Source organism: Miniopterus schreibersii (assembly GCF_964146895.1).
Source record: "Miniopterus schreibersii genome assembly, chromosome: 1".
Taxonomy (NCBI): domain Eukaryota; kingdom Metazoa; phylum Chordata; class Mammalia; order Chiroptera; family Miniopteridae; genus Miniopterus; species Miniopterus schreibersii.
Genome location: NC_138101.1, coordinates 143,453,685 through 143,476,930, shown reverse-complemented (window position 1 = coordinate 143,476,930; position 23,246 = coordinate 143,453,685). Strand labels below are relative to the sequence as shown.

Genomic DNA, 23,246 nt, shown 5'->3' with positions numbered 1-23,246 from the left:
TGCCCTAGTGATTCCAGGAGACCCTGCACCTCCCTACCTGCAAGCTCATCCAAGCCATTTCCAGTGGCTTTTCTATGCAAATGGCCTCTCTTACCTCAGGCCTTTCCTAACATTTCTCAAAAAAACAGCAGCTGGCCTCAGCCAGCCCCATACCTCTCAATAAATGGCCCCAGGCCTGGCACTAGTAGCAGCCTGCATTGGTTCATAGGTTGGCCTCTCCTGGACACTTCCAAGCACAGCACAAGTAGCTGCCATCCACGGGTTGCTGTGTAGCTTATGCTGGGCGGCCCTGGGCAGGGCATAGGCAGAGGCTGACTTTGCACCTCCTGGGAAGTCCCAGAGACAGTGCACCTGGTGGTCAGCTTCGACCATGCTGGATTACAACCCTACCACATCCATGAGTGACACACTCAAGAGGCAGACTTGGTGAACACCAAAGCTCCACTGAAGTAAATCCTGCTCCATAGAAGTGTCTCCAGTACAGCAGCTCTTCAGCTATAGTTGCAGCTGGTCCTCACAGCTGATTGGCCTGGGGGTCAATTGCTCCCAGTGACACCAATAGCAACCAAGGCTCAACTACAACAGGACAGTGCACACAGCCCACACAGGGGAGCACCTAGAAGGCCCAGCTCAGGTGACTGGGGAGGCTGAGCCAGTGGACCCTATAGGACACCTAGTACACAGTCACTCTACAAATTCCAGGAGACACAGCAGCTCTACCTAACACATAGAAACAAACACCAGGAAGCAACAAAATTGCGGAGGCAAAGAAACATGTCACAAAAGAAAGAACAGAAGAAATCTCCAAAAAAGGACTAAATGAAATGGAGCCAAGCAAGCTACTAGATACAGAGTTCAAAACAATGGTTATAAGGATGCTCAAGGATCTTAGTAAGACTTATAAGGAAATTAGTGAGATCATCAGTGACATAATAAAGTACCACTCAGAAAGGAAGGCTACATGAACTGAAATGAAGAATAATTTACAGGGAATCAACAGAAGACCGGAGGACACAGAATCAACTCAGCAATTTGGAACATGAGGAAGCAAGAAACACCCAACCAGAAGAGGAAAAAAGAATCCACAAATTTGAAGATAGTATAAGGAGCCTCTGGGAAAACTTCAAGGTGCCCAACATTTGTATTATTGGGGTGCCAGAAAGAGAAAAAAGAGAGCAAGAAATTGAAAACCTGTTTGAAGAAATAATGACAGAAAACTTCTCCTACCTGAGGAAAGAAATAGACTTACAAGTGCAAGAACACAGAGTCACAAATAAGAGGAACCCAAAGAGGCTCACAGTAAGACACATCATAATTAAAATTACAAAGGTTAAAGACAAAGAGAGAATCTTAAAAGCAGCAAGAGAAAAGCAATTAGTTACCTACAAGGAAGCACCTATACGACTGTCAGCTGATTTCTCAACAGAAACCTTGCAGGCCAGAGGGATTGGCAAGAAATATTCAAAATGATGAAGAGCAAGAACCTACCACCAAGATTACTCTATCCAGTAAAGCTATCATTTAGAATTGAAGGTCAGATAAAGAGCTTCACAGATAAGATAAAGCTAAAGGAGTTCATCACCATCAAACCAGTATTACATGAAATGTTAAAGGGTCTTCTTTAAGGAGAAGAAAAAAAGATAAAAAATATGAATAAAATGACAATAAATACATATCTATCAACAATTGAATCTAATAATCAAAATAAACAAGCAGGGAATCTAATGAACAAAATGAACTGATGAATAAAATGGAACCAGCCCTAGCCGGTTTGGCTCAGTGGTTAGAGCGCTGGCCCATAGACTGAAGGGTCCCAGGTTTGATTCCAGCCAAGGGCACGTACCTCAGTTGCAAGCTTGATTCCCGCCTCAGTTGTGGGTATGTGTAGGAGGCAACCAATCAATGTGATGTGTCTCTCTCACATCAATGTTTTCCTCTCTCTCTCTTCCTTCCACTCTCTCTGTCTTTCTGACAAAGTAATGGAAAAAATATCCTCAGGTGAGGATTAAAAAAAGAGAGAGAGAAGGGGATTGGGGAGAGATTAACCAAAGAACTTATATGCACAGATGCATTACCCTTGGACACAAACAATACGATGGTGAAGGCCTGGCATGGGGTGGGAACTGGGTGGAGGGGGGCAACAGTGGGAAAAATGGGGGGGGGGACATCTGTAATACTCTCAACAATAAAGGTTTTTTAAAAATGCCATTTACAACAGCAAAAAAAAAATGTATGTTGTATGTTTTAGTGCAAGATTTGTATGTTGAAACTACAGTTGAGAGAAATTAAAGAAGGCTTAAGTAAATGGAGAGACCTTCCTTGTTTATTTATGGAAGACTCAATATTGTTAAACTGTTAATTCTTCCCAAATTTATCTGTGGATTCAATACAAACCCAACGAAAATCCCAGAAGCTTTTTTGGGTAGAAATTGGTAAGCCGTTTCCAAAATTTATATTAAAAAACAAAGGATCTAGAATAGCCAAAACAGTTTTGAAAGTGAACATAGCTGAAGGATTCATACTATTTAATTTTAAGACTTATTCTAAAGTTATAATAATCAAGACTGTGTGGTACTAATATAAAGATAGACAAATATGTCAATGGAAAAAAATAGAGTCCTGATATATAGACTCATATGTATTTGGTCAATTCATTGTTAGTCAAGGTTCCAAGACAATTCAATGGAGAAAGGATAATCTTTTCAAAAACTGGTTGTGGTGTTCCATTTATAAAATATGAGCCTTGGCCCTTGCCTTGCAACAGATAAAGTAACTCAAAATTGACCATAGACCGAAATGCCTGAAACCTAAATATAACTTCTTGGGGAAAAACCAGCCCGGCTGGTGTGGCTCAGTGGTTGAGCATCAACTCATGAACCAGGAGGTCATGGTTTGATTCCTGGTCAGGGCACATGCCTGGGTTGCAGGCTCGATCCCCAGCAGGGGGCGTGCAGGAGGCATCCCATCAATAACTCTCTTTCATCATTGATGTTTCTATCGCTCCCTCTCCCTTCCTCTCTCTGAAAGCAATAAAAACAAACAAACAAAACAAGAAAAAAGAAAGAAAAAGAAAACAGGAGAAAGTCTTTGTGATCTTGAGTTAGGAAGAGTTATAAATAGGATGCAAAAAATAAAACTCAATACCCTCCCCAAAAACAATCTGATTGAACAATAGGCAGAGGAAATGAATAGATATTTTCCCAAAGAAGACATACAGATGGTCAACAGGTGCATGAAAAGATGTTCAACATCACTAATCATCAGGAAAATATAAACAGAAACCACAGCGATATTACCTTACACTTCTCAGAATGGCTATTGTCAAAAAGACAAGATAACAAGTGTTGGGTAGGATATAAAAAAGGGAACACTTGTGCACTTTTAGTATGAGTGTAAATTGGTGTAGCCACTATGGAAAATAGTATGGTGGTTTCTCAAAAAATTAAAAATAGAACTACCATATGATCCAAAGAAGCTGAAAACAGGATCTGGAAGAGATACCTGCATTCCTCTGCTCACTGCAGCGTTACTCACAGTAGCCTCAAGACATGGAAACAACCTCAGTGTCTGTCTGACATTTCTTCTAAGTTATCTTAGTAGTCAGTTTATGGTTAGAGAAAACCTTAAATACCTTGAACTTGTAAACCTCCCAGGCTTTTCCAAAGGGCTGTTGTGTGTGTATTTGGGCACACCTTCAATGCTCCGGCTTGCTTTTCTCCTTTACCGACCAGGACTGAGACAACTGATTGATTGTATTAACAAAATGGATTCCACTGAGCCATACCACAGCCAGAAGAGAGAATATAAAATTTATGAAGTCAATATGGATAGTATGAAAATTGGCTACAACCCCGATCCAGTAGCGTTTCTGGTTGGAATGGGGCAAACTGCCAGAGTTAAACTCTAATAAGCCCTGGATCAAGGCATAGAAAGTCACCCATAAACACTTTCCACTGAAACAACACTGAAGCCCAGTATTGTTTCTGTATCCACTAGTCAAGTTGGCAGTCCTATGTGTTTTCCTCCAAGCAAGGGTGGATTAGTTTCATCGCTGTGGGTTGAGTGAAGACTGAGTTTCTAAGATCATGATTGATTACTACTAGAGTGTGCTGAAAGATACTAGACAGATATTTTCCCTTAAAGTTTTTTTCTGATAAAAAATTACTTACTTAAAAGTACTGAACTGAATATAATGAACCCCAGGTACCCATAACCTCACTTGCAGAATTATCAGCATGATAATTTCATCATTCTTGTTTCATCTATTCTTTCTGTCTAAAGCATTTTAAAACAAATCCTCAACATCATATAATTTCCTCTGTAAATATATCAGTATATGTCGTTAACAAGTAAGGCCTTAAAAATAATCACACCAGCTCTTTCATAGAAAAAAGAAGATACTTTCAAATCATTCAATGAGGCCAACATTACTCTGACTAAAATCTGAAAAAGACATTATAAGAAAAATACACACTGATACTCTAAACTCACCAGTCTGCCCATTCCTTGAGATACCAGCTTGGTAGTCACCATTATCAGCAGCAATAATCACAATAGCAATGTCAGCCTGAAATATTCTTGTAACATGTTTTCTGTGAGGACCCTGAGATCTGGGGTACTTAAAGGCCTCAAATTTTACCAGGGAGATATTGATGTTGTGTTCATGCTCAGTCTTCAATTTCTAGACCCAGGAACCTCCCATATCAGCTCTCCTCCTTCTTCAACTCTCAATGGTTCCCTTCTTAATTTCACATTTGTAATTCAAGTAGCGGGGGGCCTATCTAAAGTTACCTCTCTAATGACTTTGATGTTGATATGGTTCTTTTCATTTCCCATTTGTTTCTTGGGTGGCAAACCGCTGGCAAAAAGACTCTTATGAACTGGCTCAAATATCATCTCCTCTGAAAAGTCTTCTCTGAGTTCCATTGGCAGTTACTGTTGCCTTCTCTCAGCTTCTTACATACATCTTTTGTTGGCCTTGTCATGTTATACTGTGATTATTTAATCTGAGGTCTCCCTCATCAGACTAAATAGCCAGTGGCTAGCACACTGCTTGGCATAAAACAGTGAATTTAATAAATGTTTGTTGATATTATAAATGAAAGACTGAAAAATACACATACAAATTTAGAGTTAGTTTTGATCACTTAAGCCAAGAAGAACATTCCTCTAAAGAAAAACAAAATGTCTTATTGTAACTTCACATATGTAGAAACAAGGAAGCTTCAAAGCCTTCAAGAAAGGATAGGTGTATTTTATAATTTAATTTTTTAATATAATACCATTTTAAATTATAAAGAATAATAAATGTTCTAGCCGGTTTTGCTCAGTGGTTAGAACTTTGGTCTGCAGACTGAAGGGTCCTGGGTTTGATTCCAGTCAAGGGCAAGTAGCTCAGCTGCAGGATTGATCCCAGCCCTGGACCAGGCGAGTGCAGGAGGCAACCAATCCATGTGTCTCTCTCACACCCACGTTTCTTTTCTCTCTCTCTCTCTCCCTTCCACTCTCTCTGAAAAGCAAGGGAAAAAATATCCTCGGGTGAGGATTAAAACAAAAAAAATAATAAAGAGTAATAATTGATGCTTGTTAAAAAAAACAAACAAACCTCAAACAAACCAGATGTGTTAAAGTAAGAAGTTAAAGTCCTCTAAGAAGATGCTGCCAATTTAGACTTCTTCATTAGTTTTTCCATTGCTTTTTAGAGAGTGTGAAAGGAAGAGAGAGACATCGATGTGAGAGAGACACATCGATTGGTTGCCTGCTGCACACGCCCTGACCAGGGCCAGGGATTGAGCCTGCAACCAAGGTACGTGCCCTTTGCCAGAATCAAGCCCGGGACCCTTTTGTCCCTGGGCTGACGCTCTACCACTTAGCCAAACCAGCCAGTGCTAGGAGAACATCTTGATTCAAGGGAAGACAGTATTTCAAGAATGTATATGAATATAGTTGAAAAGTCAAACGGATTAAAAAAACTTTATTTTGAACTAATTTTAGACTTACAGAAAAGGTGTAAAAAGATTTTCTGTATATTCCACACCCAGTTTCTCCAATGTTAACGTCTCACATAACCTTAGTACAATTATCAAAACAAAGAAATGAATATTGGTATTATGCACCAAAGATCTTATACAAGTGTCATCAACTTTCCCACCAATGTTCTTTTTCTGCTCTAGGGTCCTTTCCAGGACTCTACATTGCATTTATTTGTTATTTTCTTTAGTCTTTAGCAATCTGTAAGAGTTCCCAGGTCTTTCATTACCTCTAGAGTTTTGAAAAGAATTGATCAATTATTTTTTAAAAAGTTCCTCAATTTCAGATTGTGTAATTTTTTTTTTCATGATTGGAATGAGGTTATATGTTCTTACAAGACTACCATGAAAGTGATGTTGTGTCCTTCTCAATGCACAATATCAAGGGGTTCATGATGTAAATGTGTCTTGTTACTGATGCTGTTTACCTTGGTCACTTGGTTGAGGTGATTTCTTCTGTTTCACTATGACAGTTACTATCTTCCCCTTTGTACTTAAATATATCTTGGGTGAGACACTTTGAATCTATGTAAATTTTTTTTCTGCAACAGTTAGTATTGTGGTGTTTGCCTAATGGTGGTCTTTTTGTTATCTCCCTTTCCTTCTACTTCTGTATTTATTAATTGGAATTCTCTAAAAAACAGTTGCCCATTCTCCCCCATTGATTTTAGCCAAGGGCATGTACCTTGGTTGCAGCTTGATCCCCAGCCCTGGTCCAGGCAGGTGCAGGAGGCAACCAATCGATGTGTCTCTCTCACATTGATGTTTTTCTCTCTCTCTCTCCCCACCCCCTCCTTTTACTCTCTGAAAAGCAATGGAAAAAAATATCCTCCAGTGAGGATTTAAAAATAAATAAATGAATGAATAAAATGGGGAGATTACCCTGGATTATCTGGGTGGGCCTGATGTAATCGAAAGGGTCCTTTTTTTTAAAAAAAGTGTTTTTTTTTTTTTAAACAAGGATCCTTAAAAGGGTAAGAGTTGGTCAGATATGTTGCGATGAACCCAACCTTCCATTGCTGGCTTTGAATATGGAGGAAGGCAGCCAGGAACCAATGAATGCAAGCAGCCTCTGGAAGCTAGAAAAGGAGCTAAATATCTCCCTAGAGCCCTGCCAACACCTGAATTTTAGCCCAGTGAGACTTGTGTTAAACTTCTGACCTACAGAATTCTAAGATAATAAATTGTATTATTTTAAGCCACTTTTTGTGGTAATTTGTTAGCGCAGTAATAGGAAACGAAGACAACCTACATTTGAACTTTAAAGGGCTGTACAATTTGGTCCCCGTCTAGCTTGCGTACTTTCTTCCTTTTGATCTATACTCCAGACAGACAGCTCGCTGTTACTCATACATTATCCTACTTGGTTGTAGGTGTTCATTTTGGGAGGCATATGAAACATTAACTATGATTTTAAGATTCAGTCCAATACAAAAATATTTGCCAATCCTTCATCAACCCTCTCTACCTTGTTCCCATCTCTCCCCTTCTTCCCACCCTTCCCATATAGGTAAGCAGTCATTTTAATTTCTGGTTCATTCTTATATATTTTTTGCACAAATGAACAGATACGTGTTTTCTTACGTTCCCTTCTTTCTTACATAGAAGGTAGTATTTGGCCTTTAAGCAAAATTAACTTTAAGTCGAGTGAATTTAGCGCATTAAGTCTACTTAATGACCTTAAGCAAATGCTGTTCTGCTTAGACACCAAGGGCCAGGTTGAAATGAATTAAAGCTCGAGACCCCACGGAACTGAAATAGTATAGTTAACTTTCGGGAAGTTCAATCCTTATCTGCAGTTAGGCTATATATACAGTAGGTCCTTCTCAGGACAGATCCTGATAACTGAGTTCAACTTCAGTAAACCTAAGTAGCATGGGGCTAAAACTATGGAGATGGAACAGACAAATCAATTATTCCTTTTTCAGAGGCTCAATGGGTGACAGGTCTGCGTGTTCCCAATCTCACTTAGACATCTTGCCTATGTCACAGGACAGCGGTCTTGGTCTGAGCCTAACGGGGAGCCCAAAACTGTATGGAAGAGCGCTCTACACAGCAGGTTCTTCCCCCATGACTTACAACCCCGAACAAAGGGACCAGAAACAGTAAACTATCACACCCGGACCTATCCTTTCCCTCAAGTGGATCTTCTCAGTGTTCGGTAACCCCTCACACAGTGATCACAGGCACCCTCTATTTCCTGCCTGTGGGAACGAATATTCCCAGGATCCCGGGCCGTTTCGATTGACGTTACTTCCGGGAAAAATAACCTTTCTTCGGCGGTTGCAGGCCTGGAGAAGTCTCGCGACATTTACTGCCGCGAGATCTGCTTGCTCACTCTAGCGATGACATCCTCCTCCACCTCCTCCTCCTCCCCGCCGCCTTTCGGCAATCTTCGCCAGTCCCAGCCCCGACCAATCTGCACTCAGATGGCATGGATCAGGGTCTCCCCCCGAACCCCGGTCCACGCGGGGCGTCAGGCGACGGCGGCGGGGTGCGAGCTGCTCGAGGCCGACCGCAGCGGCACTGCGGGAGGCCAAGGGCTGGTGAGGAGCAGTGAGCGTGGGCGGGGCAGGGCTAAACCAGCTGAGTAGCGGCTCGATTGTTCTGGCCTGGCTATGGCGCCTCTCCTCCCCCCCGCCATGGCTCCCCGTGTCCCTGCTCCGCTCCTCTCAGTGAGTGAAAGTGGCCGCCGCCGCCGCCGGCCCAGCGCCCGCAGCCGCCTCAGCGCCGCCGCCATCTTGGGGTCCCAGGAGCCGCCGAGGGAGCGGGCTAGGAGCGTCCACGCCCAACGCAGTCACCGTCCTACGGCCTCAGAGAGCGAACCGCGGCTCCACCGTCGGCGGGGCGACCCCCCCCTCCGGACCCCGCCCGCACCCCGCCCCCCCTCCGCCGCCGCCGCGGCGGCGGGGCCCGGCGGCCCGAGGTGAGGCGACTAGACGTGGGCGGGCGAACGGAGTGGGGGTAGTGTAGGCCCCGTTGCGCCCCTCTCCGCGGGCGACGACTGGGCCGCGTCTTAAAGGGGACGTCGCCCCCGGCCCTTGGATTTGTCGGGGTTAGTGGAGAGGATGGGTGTGAACACTCTCCGCAGGGTTGGGACCTCAGGGACCTGGGCCTTGTTCTTCCCCTCTCATACCTCTGGAGACCAGGGGTCACGCGCTGACCTCAGCCAGCCGAGGAAGCCCGTGGGGCGCCCACACGTGGGGAGTGTGTTAGACCAGGTGCACGTGGGACCCGGTGGGGCGGTGTCGGGCTAACACGTGTGTGGGTTTGGGGGTGGGGTGGGGCAGGGCGGGGGCTGGTTGGGCTCGAGTGGGAACCCCGTAAGGGTTATACCTATCCTTTAAAGCAATCTAGATCTAAGGGCTTGATAGTGTGTCAGTTTCTGGGGAGTAAGTTGGGGTATGGGTCTACGGTGTATGCTGCTGGCTGGTGTTGGGCTGGGGCAGCCTAACACGTGCCTACTTAGGAGTTTGTAGGTGACACTCCTGGTCTTTCAGGCTTTCGTAGGGCGTTTAGGCAAGTGTCATCCTATTTGACATTCCTTCTTGAGCTTGCTGATGAAAACTACTACTTCCGTAATCACCAAGGGTAGAAGCCCCCTACAGTTTGGAAGTGATAGAGCCTAAGAAGGCACTCACTATTTTAGTTAACAGCCAACTGTGCCGAATTCTTTGATTCATATACTGCCTAATTTCATGTTCCTATACTTGTTGGTAAGAGTGGGAGAGGGAATTAGGGGGTTGACCTCGCTAACAGTACTGGTAACCAGCTTACTTCTCCCAATCAGTGACTTTCCTGATTTTCTTTCTCAAGGAAATTTTCATTGTGGTTTACTAATGGAGGCTTTTAGTTCATTTTTTAAAATAACAGTTTTTTTGATGTATAATTCACATACCCAAGAAACTCACCCTTTTAAAGTGTACAGTTCTGTGATTTTTAGTATACTTGTGGAGTTGTACAGCTATCACCACTGTCAAATTCATTGCTGGGAGAAGTCCATTCCTCACCACAGCCACTAGCAACTAATCTATTTTCTGTCTTTGTAGATTTGCCTATTCTGGATATTTTGTATAAACGGAATCACACATGTGTACTTTTGTGACTGGCTTCTTTCACTTAACATGTTTTTAAGGTTCTTCTATGTTGTTGCATATATTAGAATTTTGTTCCTTTTTATTGCCAAATTATATTTCATTCAGATTGTATTTTATGCTTGAAACTTACAAGCATTTCATATAAAATAATAATTTGAGATTATTATATATGGTAAAAGTTGGATACCTACTAGATTCCAAAATGAATTTGTTTTTAAGGATTAAATTCCATTATTTTAGTTTATTATGTCTTTTCCTCTTCATTTTTGTTTCAAAAGAATCCAAACCAATTTTTAAAGGTCTGCCTTTTAATAGGAAATAACTGTTAACAGTGCAAATGTGATTAGAAAAGTTTATGACTAATAAAGACGTTTTGAGTACATCAAGGTGGAAATGTGATTGTATAAGCAACAGACCATAAACTATGGTGTTACAGTTTTACTTAATGAAAGCTTGTCATAGTACTACTAAGGGAAGGTATCATAACAGCTTTTGACTGGTTACTTGTGTAGATACAGGGCAAGGAAAGGAATACCTCTTCTACCCACAGGAAGGTTAAAACTGGCTTGGGGATTTAACATGTCAACATACAAGTTCCCACAAAACATAAATACTGGGATGCAGTGAATTTTAGAGAGGGCAGGATGAAATAGTTAATAGGATACTTTGAGTTTGTGTAGGAAAATAAGTGAAATTGGTGACAAGTTTTAAAGTTGCATCTTAAGTATAAGAATTTTGATATGATAGGCTGTATCATACAGAGGATGAGAAGAGCATAGTCGCTAATACTTAAACACATTTTATGGGCACTAATCCTAATCATGAGTGCTCCCTTCACTCTTCCTGATACCATTACCTTGGGGATAGGATTTCAACATGTGAATTTGGGGGAGATACAAACATTCAGACCATGGCTGTACATTAAGTCAGAAATTCACTTAGAGAAGCATTGGATTCACTTGCTGGTGATGGTACAGTAGACTTGCTTAGGATTGAAAAGTTGGTCACAAAGAAGCTTAATGCCTGTGTTTAATAAGTACATAAAAGATTTCCTATATGTTAGGTCAGAAGTTGGAAAGCAGTAATAGAAATGTAGTTGACAACTTAAATATAAAAAAATAACTGGAACTAAATGCTATTCATATTTTGGATGGACTAGAGGACAGTGAGTAACATAGAGGACATGCCTTCATAAGCCTTCACTACCAAGGATTGACAAACAGCCTTTGTGATGGTCTTTAGAGCAAGCAGGGTTCTTACATATTTTTGTGCCCTGGACCCCTTTGCAGTCTGGAGAAGCCTGTGAACCTCTTCTCAGAATATGACTTCTAAACGTATATAGTTCAAATATTTAAATTTATGATATACGAAATTTGCTTTTATTATTGAATGAAATAACTAGTGGTAGGCCTGCTAATACTGCTTTGGTATACTGCCTACATTCAGAATTGAAGGAAATGCTAATTTCAGTTATAGGTCCATCCAAATTCATGGACCCATGGTTTAAGATTCATTGTTTGTTTGTTTGTGTTTTGTTAATCCTCACCTGAAGATATTTTTTCCATTGATTTTTAGAGAGTGAGAGGGAAAGGGAGAAAAAGGGAGACCATCAATGTGAGAAAGAGGCACATAGATTGGTTCCTCCCTTACCCACCCCGACCGGGGCAGTGATCTAACCTGTAACCCAGGTACGTGCCCTTGACCAGGAATCGAACCCGCAACCCCTCATTGCATGGGCGAATGCTCTAACTGCTTAGCCACACTGGCTAGGGCAAGACTCATAGTTTTAGAGCCTCTGCCCTAAAGAGTCCTGCACACGTAGCTAAGTTATTTCACGTGGGGCAAACCAGTGGTTTCTATAACTAGAAGTACGATTATTGACTCTAAATTCATGTTCATAAGAATGTGACCCTGACTTCTTACAGGAAGATCAAGTAATAGTTTAAGGAGAAACTTGGTAGTATAATGGAAAGACATTGGTTTGGGAGATAAAAAGACTTGAGTTTGAGTCCTACTTACCACAGGGTAAGTAATGGAACTTTTTTTTGAGTTTCAGTTCTTATCTGTAAAATGGGGATGATAATTTTCACTTCTGAGATTAAATGATGTATTAACTATAAAACATCATATTGATGAATTAGTTTATTTTCATCATTGAAGAAATAAACATACCAAAGGCTGTGACATACATTTAGTTTTGATTTAGAAGAGGGGAAACTATTATGTAGTAGGAAGGAACAACATGTATGGCATATAGGGTTTTCTTAGGATATTCATGTAGAGTTCACCTTTTGGTTATGGTACTAAAACTATTCTTATTTCTTGTAAAAGAACAAATAAAATGCCTCTGTGTTTGCATGTGACAACTACTTTTCTGGGTAAGAAGTTAGTAGCTAAGTAGCATAAACTGTGGGTAAATCTCGTGTCTTTGTGCATGAACAGAAAAATGGCTAGTGACCATCAGTATGGCCTACCAAGTGGTCATTTTATCCCTGAGAATGTTGCCTGAACGTTGCCAGAAAGGCCAGCAAAATGTTAGTCATTCCCAAGAGAGTTATGGAAAATAAAATTTTTAAATGGACTGCGTTATCTCAGTGCGTAACCACAATACATTTACTCTTAAACTATTGAGTGGATTCTAATTATTGTGCCTCAAGGAAGAACAAATTAAGCAGGAGGGAAGTTTCCAGAAAATGGCAGTATAAGTGATGAAGGCAATGGTGAGGCTTTTGTATGAAGATAAAGAAATTTGACTACAATGGCATGATGAAGACTGAGATGGACTATGGTTAAATTGTATTAGGAAAAACATGAATAATAATCCTGGAAAATTAGAAGTAGTTTGAAAGATGAATATAGTTTGACAGGGCTTAAGTAATGAGTGGTTTATGAAATTTATTAGCACAGAAGGTGGTTAAGGCTTAAGAACAGACCAGACATAATTTAAGGATTACAAAGCCAAAGATTTTTGTAATCCAGTCCTAGTTCATTTTAGGCCAGCAAACATTTAATGAGACTTGTACCTAATGGTTTATGAAACTCCTTGTTCTGTTCATTCAATAAATATTTATTGAACACCAAGTGAATGCTTTTTGATCTTCCCAATAACCATTTGTTGAGCATCTGTCATACTCAGGGGACTGTGGTAGACTCTGAGGGTGTACAAGGAATTAATACAGTTATAGCTATATGTAAGGGGAGTACAGAGGGGTTCTGCAAAGATAAACACAATTATGCAAATTCTAAGTGCCATAGAGAATTACAAACCTAAGTGTTCCTCTAAGGTGCTGATATGAATTACTAATACTTAAGGTTTTTGTTTTTTATTTGTATTATTTTTATATGATTTCTTAGAGAGGAAGGGAAAGGGAGAGAGAAACAGAAACATCGATGAGTGAGAAACATTGATCCACTGCCCCTTGCATGCCCCTTACTGGGGATCGAGCCTGCAACCTGGGCATGTGCCCCTGACCAGTACCTGACCTCTTGGTGCATGGGACAACACTCAACCAACTGAGCCACACCCAGGGACCTACTTAGGGTTTTAAAAACTATTGAGCCAGCTAGTGTGGCTAAGCGGTTGAGCATCGACCTGTGATCCAGGAGATTTGAGTTTTGATTCCTGGTCAGGGCATATGCTGAGTTTGCTGGCTCAATCCCCAGCAGGGGGCGTGCAGAGGCAGCCGATCAAAGACACTCAGTGTTGATGTTTCTCTCCTTTTCTCTCTCTGAAATCAATAAAAATATATTTAAATATATAGAGAGACTTTTTTTCATTTATTTAAAGGCCCTAATCTGCCTTAACCAGAAGCATTGTAATCTAGTGAAGTATAGCCCAACCCCTTCTAGATCCTAGAGTCAGATGACATGGGTTCAAATTTTGGCTCTCCATTTTGATTGTATGGCCTCTGGAAAGCTATTTAAGCTTCAATTTCTTCATCTCTTAAATTAGGGTAATAGTAGTACCTACTCCATAGAGCAGAGGTGGGGAACGTCCAACACTTGGGCCGTATATGGCTGTGAAATCATTTGGCCTGGCTTTGCCAAGGCAACTGCACGCAGGACTCGAAATTCAGTAAGTCTAGGAACTTTTTTCATAGCTAATTTTTAAGTTGATAATTTTGTATGGCCCAAGAATGATGTGATAAATATCCAAATGGCCCATGGCAGAAAACAGAGTCCCCCACTCTTGCCATAGAGGATAATTGGGAGAAAGCAAGGAGTACCTAGTAGTACTGAGAACAGTACCTGACGCATAGTGCTCTCAAGTGTTAGCTATAATTATAGGTACCATTTTATTTTGACAGTTTAATCAAGAGTTTAATCTAGAGTATTTGTAATTTAATCTAGAGTTTTAATTTATAAATTATGGAAATCTGAACCGTTTTTATTATGAATAGAAAATATCTCAAATCTTTAGGTATAGGAGAGAAAAACATATCAATAAAGCAGATGGTTATTATGCATTAACTTCTGTGTTTGTGTAATGACTACCAGTAGATGTTAATAGAAATATTTTTCTATTTAACATTATAACTCAAAAGAGGTGGTGTTTTGCAACAGAACTTTTTAGTTCAGGCTCTAAATATTTCTGTCCAGGATGTTGCTCTAATTTTATCCTTTCAAGAATCATTCTTAGAATATAGTCATAGGTCAGGCTTGTAGAGCAGGGTTTGGGGAAGTTTTTCTGAAAGGGTCAAATACTAGATCTTAGGCTTTGCTGGTCATGCCTTCTCTGTTGCAGCTACTCAACTCTGCCGTTGTAGTGTGAAAGCAGCCATAATGTGCAGTTGCCTTGGCAGGGCCAGACCAAATGATTTCAGAGCCATAAACAGACCAAGTGCTGGATGTTCCCCACCCCTGCTCTATGGAGTAGGTACTACTATTACCCTAATTTAAGAGATGAAGAAATTGAAGCTTAAATAGCTTTCCAGAGGCCACACAATTAATAAAATGGAGAGCCAAAATTTGAACCCAGCTATTCACCCATGTTGCTTCCATACAGGATTTAATTCAGTTAAAATTTTGCTTGATAAAACTATTCTATTGGATACTGTAATGGTGGATACATGATGTTATGCATTTGTCAAAACCTATAGGGCTTTATAATGAAAAAAGCAAACTCTAATGTATGCAAATCAAGCAAAAATCATTTATGAAGTCATGGATCCCAGGAAGGAATGCAAACTGTGACAAGAGAATCTAATTGTATTACAACTGTGTGAAACAACCTTACAGGGGAAAAGGGTAGTGTTGACCTAAATAACCTAGGAATGAGTGGAATCTGTACATAAGGACTGCCTAGTTGATAAAGTTGTGTCTCATAGGGCGACAGGTTAATTCTTATACTGATATATATGTATATTGCAGTTGAATGATTAAATGGATGGCAGGAGACAGGCTTCTCATGCTAGAGTGGGAATTTACAGATAAGCAAGGGTAGTAGGCTAGAATGGTCTATGTGGCAATGGATTAGAGTTGGAGACATGAGTATGAACCCATGTTTAGGTTAATACAGATATAGATGGTTACATATTGAAATATTTATAGATATGTGTACACAGTAGGGATTAGATATGGATATATTTCTGTGCTCTTGTCAGCTGAGAAAGTTAAAAGAAACCCAGGAACATACCTGGTACCCACTTCTTGGTTTCTAATTCCATTGTCCAATAAAAAGAACTAGAGCTCCTTGGAGAAATGGCTGATTCTAAGACTGGGGAAAGAAATATACAAGATGAGCCTGGAGCATCTTATAGTGCCAGAAAGTAAGGAAGTACTCCAACCACTGCAGCCATAATCCCACATTGATGAGGATATGTCAGAGGAGCACAGGAGCCAACTGAAAGAGTTCCCAGTGGCCCAAACTGGGAACAGTTTGAGCAGCAGAATAGACAAAGCAGCACTAGATTATAACCCATAATATAAAATCAATGTTTAAGAGTTTATATTGACCTAAATATATTAATAAATGAATATACTGCTTGGAACACTTCATTAGCATGGTTTTATGCCTTAGGAGCCTCTGGTTTACTAGTGGTCCTTCAAGCAATATTGGAGTAATTAAGTATGTGGGACTTTGAAGTTCAACTTCTTGGATTCCAGTCTTGGCTCTGCCACGACTGGCTGTGTGACCTTGGGTGGGTTACTTTAAACTATCTGTAAAATGGAGTATATAATAGTGTCTATGTTATAAAAGGATTAAAAGAGTTAATGCATATATAAAGTGCACATGCATGTAAAATATTTGGCACATAGCTCACAATTGAATGTGTGTATATATAGCTCTCTTAATATAGCAGCATTCAAAGAATTTGGATTCCCACTTGGAATTCTTTGTCATTGAGTCTCTCTCCCCAGTGCCCCAAGCTGCTTGAATAGAGGAAGAAGTCTAATTTTAATTTCACAAATGTTTATTGAGCACCTAATCTGGTGTAAACATACCTGTCTTGTTCAAATTGTGTAGACTGTATAGTGAAGAGAATACTATATTTGGTGTTAATAAAATCATCACACACCTAAGTGACTGAAATATTCAATGATTGAAAAGCAGTATCCACTTAGTGTATAATTCTGCTCATGCTTATTTACACATGGTTTGTTCCTAGGATGAATTACCTGAACTGATTTTTTTGGGCTTCCTTTGGAGAACACATAACTTCTCTGTTACCACCTGCACCAGTTAGCGTGTTCATTCCCAAAATGAAAACTGATTTTTAGTATAGAAAAACTAAATATAAAAGTGAACTTTGGAATATTGGTCATTTATGAATATCTCTTAACTTTTTATTCTCAATAAAAACCTCTTACCATCACTCATGTAATAATAGAGTGTTAACTATACAAATCTGATAACTAAAATTTCCCAGCGTTTTGTGTGGATCTTTATTTTTCACAGGGAACTATCAAGTAAGCTAATGTTATCTTACCTTTGCTGAGGAATGAACTGAGTTGCCCAAGATTTTCTAGACTGAGAAGTCATTCCCTTATCTTTTCTGCAGGAGCATTTTTTTTTTTCCTTAGTTGTCTCATTCCCTGAAAAAGGTAAGTGTTTTCATGGATCTAGCTGTGAAAGTTGTTGAAGTCACTGGTTCTTTTGTAGGAAAGATTTTTAGCTATGTTTTCAAATTTTTAATTTAATAAATTGTTACTAATTCAGAGTGGGTGCTTTTCTTCAGAAGACTTATGAAATTTATAGTCTAGGGACCTCTAACATAGCCTAACTTTAAAAAAAATTTTTTTTTTTAATTGCCATGTGAAAGGTTCACCAGCCACTTCAGGAAACATTTCCTCCCTTTTGGGTGTTTGGATTTAGTAATATTTAGACCCTAAATGCTTAATAAATAGGAATTAAACTTGATTGACCAAATCCTCTCTGGGGTACACAGAACTCTCTGGAGGAGATATCCTAGGAAGGCTATTTTATTATTCTGATAAGATGTTTTTTTTCTCCATCTTGGTAAAGATATTCTTCTAGGAAGTTGAAATGATTCTTTCCTAGAAGAAAGCAAATGCATTGTAATTGATTTTTTTTCTTTTTTTTAACCTTGGTAACATATATATATATATTTTTTGGTATAATATTCCGATTTCATTAAGTATGAAAAGTAAGGAAGGGAAAATGTGCATGAGCATGTTTTTCTTTCTCACAGTATACCTATGAGGTAGGTCAAAATATTTTCTCTTTGCCAATTTAGAAACTTATGAAAGGGCCATCCTTATTTAGTCAGGAGTTCTTCATTCCATTAAAATGCAGCTGTTATTTTTATCTCTGGAACTTTCTGCTTTGGATAAACTTTGGGCTTGTTAATTGGATACACTGTGCCCATGCTCTTGTGATCCCTTTGGTTGTGCCTGTTGTTTCTGGTCCCCATGTGAGGGCTCTGTCAGCCTCTGCTCCCTGAGGGCAAGGTCTTTTCCTCCTCGTGTTTAATGTCTGGTATATAGTCTCTCAGTAAATATTCAGTGATCCGAATGGAAGGTTTTGGTTTAGTTAGAATATTTGAAAAGTGCTTTGTGATTTACTTACCTCTTATTTGCCGTGTATAGGGTGACCACAAATTTATTGTTCAGATGTGGATACTTTTGAAAGCAAAGAGAGACAACTATTAGTAATTATGCTTAGGACAACAGGCATAAGCTTGAACTGCCTTGGTCAAACAATCTAGGAGGAGGTATGGTCACCCTAGTCATGATGCTTTTTATTTTTGTTACATCATAGCAGAGTCCTGTGGTGAAGAATTGGGGCTTGGAAGTCAGTGGAAGTAGATCTGAGTTTTAATTTTAGCTTTGACAAATTATTGAACTTAACTAAAATGATAATAAGATTTGAATTATTGTGAGGATTAAATGAGCTTGTATTATTAAAGCATCTACCTAGGACAGAAAAGCCCCTCACTCTAGTGTGCTCTTACTCAGTGTTAGGTCCCTTGTCCTCTCCTCCCATCATGCCGTAGCTAGAGCTTTTACTTTCAACTGAGGCTGGCTTTGAAAGCTTTTATTATGGTTCAGATTAATTGAAACATTTCAGGGAATGCAGAATTTTTTTTAGCTGAGCTGTTGAACTTGTTTTTTGTTAAAGTTGTATAATTTATGGTGGGCAGAAATGAATGCCCTATCAAACCTAATTACCCTCACTCTCAAAATATTCATGAAAAACTTTTTCCCCCAATTATTTTTTTTATTTACTAAATGATATTTTAATAGTTTTGATTTAGCAAAATAAATAAGTCACTGGTAACCTTTATTTAAACTAAGTGGAGTGATACAAATAAATTTTATTGGTTAGGAAAAAATTATTTAAATGAGAATTTCATTAAGTTTTTATCAGTATTTATACTGTCACAATTATATATTCTTTTTTGGTATTTAAATTATTTCCCCTGTATTTTTATTGTTGTTTTGTTTTTCTTGTTAATCTTCATCTGAGGATATTTTTTCCATTGATTTTCAGCGTGGAAGGGAGGGAGGGGAGGGGGAAGAAAGAGAGAAGGGTTTACTTTTTTCCTTCAGGATGTATCTCCAGCAACAATTGTAGGAAAAACTTTTCTTTCCCTATTGGATTGTTTTAGTTCCTTTGTCAGAAATCAGTGTGACCATGTAACTTTGGGTCTCTTTTTGGATTCTGTTCTGTACCATTGTTTTGTCTATCCTTATGCTGTTGCAATATCATCTTGATTAACTTTTGATAAGTCTTAAAATCTGATAGCATAAACAACTCTCTTCATCTTTTTCAAACTTGTTTGCAATATTCTAGATCCTTTGTATTTCTGTATAAATTTTAGACCGAGCTTGTCAGTTTCTTCAAAAACCCTTCTAGGATTTGATTGGGAATTTATAGATGAATTAAGGGAGAATTGACTTCTTAATAATAATGAATACTCTAATCCATGAATATATAGTGGTAGTAATCTGACAAAGGAATTGTATCTGTAATATATAAAGGACTTATAAGAAGACTACAACTTTTTCCAAATATGGTAAAAATACTAATATACATTTCACAAAAGAAGCTATACAGATGGCTAATAAGTATGTGAAACAGTGCTCAACTTCATCAGTCATTAGAGATCTACATATTAAAACCACAATGATTTTGAGATTTGAGATTCCATTTTAACACCAAATGTTGGCAAAGAGGGGAAGCAACTAGAACTCTTTGTTGGTGGGACTGTAAAAATTATTTGGTGGTTTCTCAAAAGGTTAAACATATACCTACCTCTGACCTAATAGTTCCATTCCCAGGAATTAACCAAAGAAATGAAAATCTAAATATCCAACCACAGGTGAATAGATAAATTGTGATTATATTCATTCTTATAATGGAATCTGATTTAACAACAAAAAAGATCGAACTACCGATACATGCACTAACATGGATGAATTTGCAAATGTGCTAAAAAACAAAACAAAAACCCAGGCATAAAAGTGTACATTCATTGTGATTGCCTTTATATAAATTTCAAAAGCATGCAAAATTAATTTGTAGTGATAGAAATCAAAACAGTGATTGCCTCTAGAGCAAGAAGTAAGAACTGGCTGGGAAGACACAAAAGCCTGAGAATACTTTTGGGGGAATGAGCTATTGATTTGTCTTTTGTTTTTTTTTAATCCTCACCTGAGGATATTTTTTCCATTGATTTTTATTTTTATTTTTTAGAGAGAGTGGAAGGGAGGGAAGGAGGAAGAGGGGAGAGAGAGAACAAAAAATATCGATGTGAGACACATTGATTGGTTGCCTCCACACGATTCCCTTAACTGGGAATCAAACCCATGGCCCTTCAGTTTGAGGGTTGATCCTCTAAACACTGAGTCACACTGGCCAGGGCACTATTGATATGCCTTGATAGGGGTGTGATTTATACAGGTATATGCATATGTCAAAACTTATCAAACTATATATGTATTTAATACCTGTATATTTCAATATATATAAATTATACCACAATTTCAAAGTTTTTATAACCTTTTTACTTGAAAAATAACACATTAAGAATTTTTTAAAATACTGAAATTTTTAAAAAGAGAAAGTAGAGGAGGTCTCTCTTAGTCCAATTCCCAGAAATAAACACCTTTGGTTGTTTGGGATGTAACTTTCCAGACTTTTTCTAGTCATATAGCAGTTAAGGGGTAGGGGGTCAGATTATCTGGATTCTAATCTACATTTCCTATGTGACCTTGGGCAAGTTACTTAATGTGTATTTTTTTGTTTCTTATCTGTAAGTGGGTTAATAATAGTAACAGTCTCTTTAAACAGGAAATTTTTTTTTTAAGATTGTTATTGATTTTTAGAGAGAGAGGAAGGGGGAGAGAGAGAAATTTATGTGAGAGTGAACATGAGTTGGCTGCCTCCTTGACGCCCCCTACTGGGGATCGAGCCCAGAACCCGGGATTGTGCCCTGACCTGACCAGAGAATTGAACTGGCAACCTTCCAGTGCACAGGATGACCCCCAACCAACTGAGCTACTGCAGCTAGGCAGGAGTTCTTCATACGTTGTAGATACAAGTACTTTAGCAGATATACAACTTGCAGGTATTTTCTCCTAGTATGTGCCTTGCTTTGTTTTTTTATTATCTTTTGAAACATAAAAGTTTTAAATTTTGGTGGTCTTCTGAAGTCATATAAAAACTTATCCTTGCTTAACTAAGGTCATGAAGATTTTCTCCTATGTTTTCTTGTAGAGAAGTTTTACAGTTTGGGTCTTGAGACTTAAGTGTTTCAAAAGGCCTTTAGAGCCCTGGTCGGTGTATCTCAGTGGTTAGAGCATCAGCCTACGCATGGAAGGGTCATGCTTTCGTACGTGGGTTGCAGGTTCAATCCCCAGGCCTGGTTGGGCAGGTGTGGGAGACAACTAATCGATGTCTCTCTCTCAGATTAATGTTTCTCTCTCTCTTCCCACCCTCCCTCCCTTCTACTCTCTCTAAAAATCAGTGGGAAAAAATATCATCCAGTGAGGATTAACAAAAAAAAGTCTTTAGATATGTGATGCATTTTGAGGTAATTTCTGTGCATTGTGTGAAGTGAGGGTTAAATTTATCGTTTCATATCTAGATACCCAATTGTCCAGCACAATTTGTTGAAAGACTATCCTTTCCCCCACTGAAACTGCCTTGACACCTTCACTGCCTTGACCATTGAAATTCATAGCAATACAGGCCTACGTTAAGAAACAAGAAAAAAACTCTACTAAGCAGCCTACCGTACACCTAAAGGAACTAGGAAAAGGACAAAATAAAGTCCAAAGTGAGTAGAAGGAAGAAAAGAATAAAGATCAGAGCGGAAATAAATGAAATAGATTCTAAGGAAACAGTACAAAAGATCAGTGAAACCAAGAACTGGTTATTTGAAAAGATAAGCAAAATTGATAAACCCAGACTCCTCAAGAAAAAAAGAGACAGGACCCAAATAAAATAAAAAATGAAAGAAGTGTTAACTGACATTACAGAAACACAAAGGATTATAAGAAATTAATATGCAAAAAATTAAAAATTGTACTGTCATTTGACCCAGTGGTCCCACTTCTAGGAATATATCCTAAGAAACCTGAAACACCAATCAGAAAAAACTTATGTACCCCTGTGTTCATAGCAGTGTAATTTACAATAGCTAAGATCTGGAAACAGCCCAAGTGCCCATCACTAGATGAGTAGATAAAAAAGGTGTAGTACATTTACACCATGGAATACTATGCAGCTGTAAAGAAGAGGGATCTCTTATCCTTTGCGACAGCATGGAGGGAACTGGAGAGTATTATGCTAAGTGAAATAAGCCAGTCAGAGAAAGACAAGTACCACATGATCTCACTCATATAGAGTGTAATAAACAAACGGATGAACAAAATAGATCCAGAGACATAAAAGTATGGAACAGACTGAGGGATCTCAGAAGGAAGGTGGGGTGGGGGTGGGGGAGTGGGTGGGAGGAGAGTAATCAAAGAACTTACATGTTTGTAAGCATAACCCATGGACACGGACATTGGTATGGGGAAGGCCTGAGAGTGGGGTGGATACAGGGTGAAGGGGATCAATGGGGGAAAAAGGAGGACATCTGTAATACTTTCAACAATAAAGATAAAAAATAATTAAATGGCAAAAAAGTTGGACAGCCTGAAAGAAATGGATAAATTCCTAGAAACATGCAATCTTCCAAGACAATCAAGAGGAAACAAAGTCTGAATAGACTGATAACTACTAACAAGTGAATTAGTAATCAAAAAATTTTGAACACACAAAAGTTCTGGACTAGATGGATTCACAGGTGAAATTTTTTTAATTTTAATTTTTGTTAATCCTCACCTGAGGATATCTTTTCCATTGATTTTTAGACTGGAAGGGAGAGTGAGGTAGAGAGAGAGAGAATCATTGATGTGAGAGAGACACATCAATTAATTGCCTTCTGCAGCACCCTGACTGGGGCTCAGGAATGAACCTGTGACCCTTCATTGCACGGGCTGATGCTCTACCACTGAAACACACCAGCCAGGGCATCTCAGGTAAATTTTACCAAACATTCAGAGAAGCATGAACATTTATCCTTCTCAAACAATTCCAAAAAGTTGAGTGGATAGCTCTGTTGGTTAGATTATGGTCCCAAAACACCAAGGTTGTGGGTTTGATTCC

The 23,246-nt window shown here is 39.1% G+C and overlaps 1 protein-coding gene across 2 annotated transcripts in view; it reads left to right on the top strand.

Annotated features, from left to right (window-relative positions):
- The first annotated feature begins 8,638 nt into the window (after positions 1 to 8,638).
- INO80 (INO80 complex ATPase subunit) overlaps positions 8,639 to 23,246 on the top strand; it is a 117,029-nt gene continuing 102,421 nt past the window's right edge. For both annotated transcript variants that reach the window (XM_081117410.1, XM_081117408.1), the window contains exon 1: positions 8,639 to 8,955. The gene's annotated coding sequence lies outside the window, so the exon portion shown is untranslated. The remainder of the gene's footprint in view (positions 8,956 to 23,246) is intronic.